General features: G+C 37.6%; 1 non-coding gene across 1 annotated transcript; it reads left to right on the top strand.

The window, feature by feature from the left end:
* Positions 1–250: 250 nt before the first annotated feature.
* LOC131172377 (small nucleolar RNA R71) lies at positions 251–357 on the top strand. The gene has a single exon (XR_009142857.1). It is a non-coding gene; the product is annotated as a small nucleolar RNA R71 (small nucleolar RNA).
* The last annotated feature ends 6299 nt before the right edge of the window (positions 358–6656 follow it).

The raw sequence follows: 6656 nt of genomic DNA, 5'->3' as shown, positions 1-6656 counted from the left end.
TTTCCTTGTGAGCTGATCAAATTGAGCATTTATCATGCTTAGGGCGTCTACTTCTAGTACCCCTGCAATTTTCCTTATATTTCCTCTTTCATTTGACCACTCATAATTATGGTATGCCACCCTTTCTGGAAGTTCAAGGGCTTGTGGCACTGTTTTCTCCATTAGATCACCTTCTGCAGATGAATCAATTATGCTCCTTGTAGAGGGTAATAACCCATTATAGAAGTTTTGCACTAATAGCCAATCTTCTATACCATGGTGTGGACATTCTCTTTGCAGGTCTTTATATCTTTCCCATGCGTCATAGAGTGATTCTCCCTCCTTTTGTCTGAAGGTGTTGAGCTTAAGTTTTAGTTTTGCAGTCTTTACAGGTGGAAAATACCTTGCTAGAAAAGCTTGCGAGGCATTCTCCTAATTAGTGAACATTCCAGCTGGTTGAGAAAGTAACCACTTCCTTGCTCTGTCCCAAAGGGAGAATGGGAATGCTCTGAGTATTATTGCTTGATCAGACACTCCATTCATCTTGAATGTATCACATAGGGCAAGAAAGCACTAGAGATGATTATGTGGGTCTTCTATGGGTGAACTTACAAACTGGGTTTGTTGAATCATTTGGAGCCATACTGGTTTTAATTCAAAGTTGTTGGCTTCCACTATGGGTCTAGTGACACTGGGCTGAAATCCTGGGACAGATGGAGCTCCGTAATCTCTCAAGAGTCTTAGTCTGTCATTATTATCTCCCATGGTTGGAATTTCAGGATCTCTTTGACCATGCTCTTGATGTTTCCTTTCCCTCCTGATGGCTTTCAGAGTTCTATCTATCTCCGGATCACAGTCCAATATTTCTTCTTCTGGCCTTGTTCTGGTCCTATACCAGATTGAGAACCTGAGAGAAAAGAAGAAAAATATAACTAGTAAGATAAAATTATATAATAAATATAATTGTCTAAATCAGCTAAATTGCTTATCGCTTGATATCACTATAGCCAAAGGATCCCTGGAAACGGCGCCAAAAACTTATTTGCTTGGTTATACAATCCCGCAAGTGCACGGATTACTAACAACTTGTCACATATTATCTTTGGCCTCTTATCATTTGTAAGTCCTACGATTATCATTATTTTCTATTTTTTTATTTATTTCGTAAGGCTGAAAGCTCGAGTCGTTAATGCTCTGTAATAACCATGAGGAGCATGGATAAAGGTGATGCCTCAGAAATTTTCAACCCTAATAAATAAGGAAAATAATTAGGAAAATAGATATATTCTAGATCAATGTAGAAGGTTCGGATGAGTTGTGAGGTCAGAAACCGAGATTTGCTCAGACGAGTAAATTATGAGATCAAAAAAGAAACGAGTCAAGCCTAGACGATAAGCTGTAAGATCAAGAAATCAGGACAAACTCATATCATAAAACATGAAACCCGAAATAGAAAAGTTTGGATAATAAGCTATATGGTTGGAAACAAAAGAAGTCCAGATAGCGTAGAGATCGAGGGATTACGTCGAAGATCGATGTGGAGTTCGAATCAACATCTGCAATTTTTAAATTCACTTTTCAAAATAGGGAGTTCCGAAGAGAGAGAGTCCTTTCTTGGGGTTTCTGTAACTTAAACCTTTTTTAAAGTATCTGATACTATATAAGAAAGATGGGGAAAGAGTCATTTCCTAAGTTCTTAACCAAAAGAGATTGGGAGAGAGTCCTTACCCAAATTCTCTTAGCTAAAATTTTTATAAAAATATTTTAAGGGATCGAGAGAGAGTCCTTACCCGAATTCTCTTTCCCAAAATTCTAATAAAAATATTTTAAGAGATCGGGAGAGAGTCCTTACCCCAATTCTCTTAGCTAAAATTCTAATAAAAATATTTTAAGAGATCGGGAAAGAGTCCTTACCTGAATTCTCTTAGTCGAAATTCTAATAAAATATTTTAAGAGATTGGGAGAGAGTCCTTACCTGAATTCTCTTAGCTAAAATTCTAATAAAAATATTTTAAAAGATCGTGATAGAGTTCATTCCTGAATTTCTTTTTTTTTTTCAGTCAAAATTCTAATATTCTAACACACACCACACCCTCGATTATTTGAATGTGAAGGTACATAATGTGTGAGCTGAGAGTCCTCCTCACTCGTTATGAATCTTTAGGAACCAAATAACATCTCTTTAGAATTAGAGTTTTAATTTGAAGAGAGAGAAATTTGATAAAATATTTAACAAATCAAATAAACACAACACTAATTCACTGTAGGGTCATCCCATATACCTGTGATCTTGGGAAACTCAAAATGATGAGATATTAAACGTTCCTTTTTCAATAACAAGGACCAACATCATAACTCCAACCCCCCAAAATTATCATTCTTAAGTTATAAATAGCACATCGTTAAATTTGCCTACCCTCGTTGAGGGACAAGGTGGGGTGTCTAACACCTTCCCCACCCGTGAACAGACTCTAAACCTAGAATCTCTATTTTGGAAGTGGTTTTTTTTTCAAATATTTATTTTCAGTAATTGTTTCCTTTAATTTCACTTAAAATTAAAGTAGCGACTCCTCACTTTTTCCACTTCGATTAAAATCATCCAGTGACTGCAAAACCCTTGCAACAGCTTAGCGACTCCACTGGGGAATACTAGCCAAAATAATCCTGGTATAGAAGTTCAAAAGGCAAATTTAATCCTGTGCTTTTATAAATTAAAATCGATAATTATGGGGGTTAACTTATAAAATCAGAAGTCTTAATATTTTGATTGTTACTATTCTCTCTAACCATTTTGTTTGATTTATGGCAGTATTCCTCATCTAAATTCCCTTAAATAAGGAAGAGGTAAATGTGTCCCTTAACACATCAATCACCTACACAATGTCCTCACACACTTTAGCCCTATACCCAGGCTCTCTTACCCTTTAGGAAGTAGGAGGGAGTCATGTAGCGGTACCCATGGGTTTTACCCCATTAGTATCTGTGAAGACTTCTGCTCAGATTGGAACTTGTTTCACTTATTGTGATACCCGTGGATTTTTTCCGTTAGTATCATAATGGTGAAATGAGGCTTTACTGTTTACAGTAGGGATAATTTGGGGACCTGTGGCTTTAGAAAATTAGACCTTGAGCTAAACCATCACATTAGTCAAAACCTATAGTAAACCATCCTTAAGGGTAGGACCATCCAATTAGATAGTACCTACCCGGTGTTACGGCTCCTCTATTTTAGGACAAAAAGGGATGTAATTGCTTTCACCTTAGTCTATTTATATCTTTTGACTTTTCTTAAATAATATGAGGATAATTTTGAATTATACTTCCAGGATAGTCTAAACACCTTCCTACTTTGATAAGTGTATAGATATTGTCACATAAGCAGTATAATTCAAAATTACCTGAATTTATTTTGCTGACTTATTTTCTCTACAGGTATTATAAATTGTTGTCTGTAAAGGGTAAGGAAAACTTTGAAATGGCATCTTCGAGTTAGTCAGCCAAAATGGTTTCAAAACATAAATGGAATGCTCAACAAAGAGCTAGATTAACCCATGACTCAAAATCTTTATAGACTAGCGAAATAGAAGTAGAAACCCTTCCATCGCCCCCATTTGATCCTACTAAAATCGAGATCAGAACAACCAGTCTTGATGATTTATTAAATAGTTGGAGATCATTGCCCAATCATGCCCAAGTGTAGTTCGATGAAAAGTATGGGAAGATTGCCTCTTTGATACGGGTCAGAGCACAAACTCCTGCACTAAAGGCCATGTTATCTACTTGGAATCCTAGATATAGAGTATTTTTTTTTTAACGATGTTGATACGACACCCACGGTAGAGGAATATCAGATGCTGCTAGAGATCCCTTATGTAGCCTAGAATCGCATTTATCTCCATCTTAGTCATAGATAGACATGGAAACGGTTCGTACACATAATAGGAGTCCCAACAGAGGAAGCGAAAGTAAAAAAAAAACCGTTAAGGGAAACTCACATGGGTGGCCTTGGATTACATTTGGACCAGTATATTCAGGGTAAGAGATGGGACAAGGCTTTGTCAGCTCTAGCTCTGGAATTTATGGACTGGTCTTATTCCTCGGACCTCTGGGAATTGTGACTCATAACATTATGGAATTGTTTTGGGTAGTGGAAAAACAAAATGTCAATCCAATATCTGCCATCCTCGCTGAAACCTTATTGACTCTGATGTATTGCTGGCAATAGGGTAGGGGAATCATTAAGTGTTGCTTCCAGTTGCTGTATCTTTGGATCCTCAGTCATATCTATCCATTGGAAACTAAGGGTTTAACCTGGTACTTTGATCAGCCCATTATTGAAAAGATGGTGAAATTAGTAATAAGTTAAAAGGATGAACAACAATAGCAAGAGCATATTCTAAGCTTTAGTAGTCACAATTACTGCTGGAGGAAGTTGTGGACTACGGGCTAACCCATCTTGATCAGTACAGGAGATCATCATTTTCTACCATTGGTAGGACTAACCGGATGCACAAGTTATATCCCAGCCATGGTAATGAGGCAGTTTGGCTCAACTCAATTTATTCCCAATATTGAAGGATTCCATCAAACTCATTTCTATCATGAACTCAGTATAGAGGACAAACTGAAAGCTTTGAGAAAATCTTGGGAAAAGATAATCTTGATCAAACGGTCACCTAAAGGGCCGAGTACAATAGAAGAATATCCCCTATGAAGAAACAGGAGGGAGAAGGAGTATCAAGTCTCCAAACTGACAGGGTATGGGGGTAGCGTATCTCACCAATAAGTCCATTTGGAGGAAGTTAATACTGGATTGGATAGCCCTCTTCAGAGTTCGACCACTAAGAACCAGCAACTGAAGGAACGCATAAAACAGTTAGAAGATCAACAACAAATATTGGAAAAGGAGGTAAAAAGGCTTAGAAAGGAGATGATGACAGGAGAAATGGAATATGAGGGACAGAAAGCCTAATGGAAAAAAGAGGAAGCCCAAAGCATAGTAAAAGAGATAGAGATACAAAACGATAAATTACCAGAAAGATTGGAATATCATGAGATACTGGTGGAAATATACAAGCAAGAGAAAAAGGGGGGGAACCTTGAGCTTAAGGATCAAGCACAATTAATCAATGATATCTCGAAAGAATGTGCCAAGGAAAGAAAGGAAAAGGATAGACAAGCCAACCTTTATCAAAAACTGCAAGGAAATGTCTACCGGTTAGAAAAGATGATAACACAAGGAAAACAATAATTGCTGCCAAAATCCGAATATGCTTTGAAGACATTCAACCCTACAAAACAACAAGCAATATTATATGAGTACCTCAAAAGATGTCATTGTATTCTAAAGAGCCTTCCTAAGCCTAGGCAATAGTACTATGTATGCTTTACGAATAATAGAATCGTGTTTTGGAACCTTAAAATTTATGAATGAATAGTATAACTCCCGTAGGATTTATCCTTATTAGAGCTATGCGAAAAGGCATATGCACCATATGAACAAGTATCATAGCCATGCATACGCCCCATCATTCACGGTTAAACTATCGAATGACGCCATTGATGTAATTCACCCTCGACAGATACCATTTTGGCAATTACTTACCGCAGTATCCTTTGATCAGCCAAGACTTTGGTCACAATAAAATTGTTTGTAGAAATAAAACTGATAATACATTTTCTCTACAGGAAACCAATATTGCTCCCAACAAGGCAAATCCGATTCAGCAACCAGTTGTACCAAAAAGAGTTTACTTAACTAGATCCCGAACAAAGAGGATAATGAAAGAGCAAGAACAAGTAAAGAACTTACAGGCGCAAGTTTTAGAATTAAAGGAATAGATCTCAGAGCTAATGAAAATGATGAGAGAAATGTCCCAAAGCAAAGAAACCACCCGATCAGCACCAGAACCAAATTTACCGGTAATTCCCCCACTTACAACAATAATTGATTCTCATGCCCAAAAGCTTCATGATCAAGCCTTAACTTCTTTCACCTTCCAAACTCCCATCCTTGACCCAACAATCACCTTCAATCCAACATTCCCAAGCAGTTAATTACCTGTCCCCTACCACCAGGCCTCCCCGAATTTACAATTTCATCCTTCAGCACCAATCCCTTCAGTTTACCCTACAACTAATCTTTCAAATGGAGGAATAGCTTATGCAACAGGGGGAGAAAATAGAGAGAAAGAGAATGAGAAGTTGTTTGCTCTAGAGGAAAGACTAAGAGCCATTGAAGGGCTAAATTGATGTGTCTTCATTAAGATTAGTACCAGATGTAGTGGTACCACCAAAATTTAAAGTCCTAGAATTCGACAAATACAACGGAAGCTCTGACCCTCGCATCCACTTGGCCACCTACATAGCCAAGATGTCCGCCCTTACAGAAGATGATAGACTCTGAGTACACTTTTTTCATAAAAGCCTCACATGGGCAGCCTTGCATTGGTGCATACAATTGGATAGAAGTAGATTATGCTCCTGAAAGGATTTGGTAGATACTTTCCTCAAACAATATAAATTCAATTGTGATATCACCCCCATATGGAGAGACCTCCAAAACCTGGTGCAGAGAGAAAGGGAGAGCTTTAAGGAGTATGCCCAAAGATGGAGAGAAAAGGCAGCTGAGGTTTATCCTCCTATGACAGACAATGAACTTTGCTCTTTGTTCATTG

This window comes from Hevea brasiliensis, chromosome 13 (assembly GCF_030052815.1).
Source record: "Hevea brasiliensis isolate MT/VB/25A 57/8 chromosome 13, ASM3005281v1, whole genome shotgun sequence".
Taxonomy (NCBI): domain Eukaryota; kingdom Viridiplantae; phylum Streptophyta; class Magnoliopsida; order Malpighiales; family Euphorbiaceae; genus Hevea; species Hevea brasiliensis.
The sequence above is the reverse complement of the archived record's forward strand: the minus strand, read 5'-3'. Positions and strand labels throughout refer to the sequence as shown.